This window comes from Antrostomus carolinensis, unplaced genomic scaffold (assembly GCF_000700745.2).
Source record: "Antrostomus carolinensis isolate BGI_N321 unplaced genomic scaffold, ASM70074v2 scaffold27639, whole genome shotgun sequence".
Lineage (NCBI taxonomy): Eukaryota > Metazoa > Chordata > Aves > Caprimulgiformes > Caprimulgidae > Antrostomus > Antrostomus carolinensis.
The window spans coordinates 5,869-6,076 of record NW_010336834.1 but is presented as its reverse complement, the minus strand read 5'-3'; positions in this window follow the sequence as shown (position 1 = coordinate 6,076).

The window sequence follows — 208 nt, the reverse complement described above, 5'->3', positions numbered from 1 at the left end:
GCCACGTGCAATTCCAGTGACCCCCCAAACCCCCTGGCTCCTGCCCAGGGCTTAATTTGGCCCGTGACGGAGGACTGCACGCTGCCTTCCCACCACAGCCAGGAGGACAGGTTGTTGTTGAGCTGACAGAGAAGGGGGACAGGGCTGTCCCTGTCACTGCCTGGCAGGGGATGGGTGGTGCTGTCGCAGTCCTGGCCCTGCAAAGGAC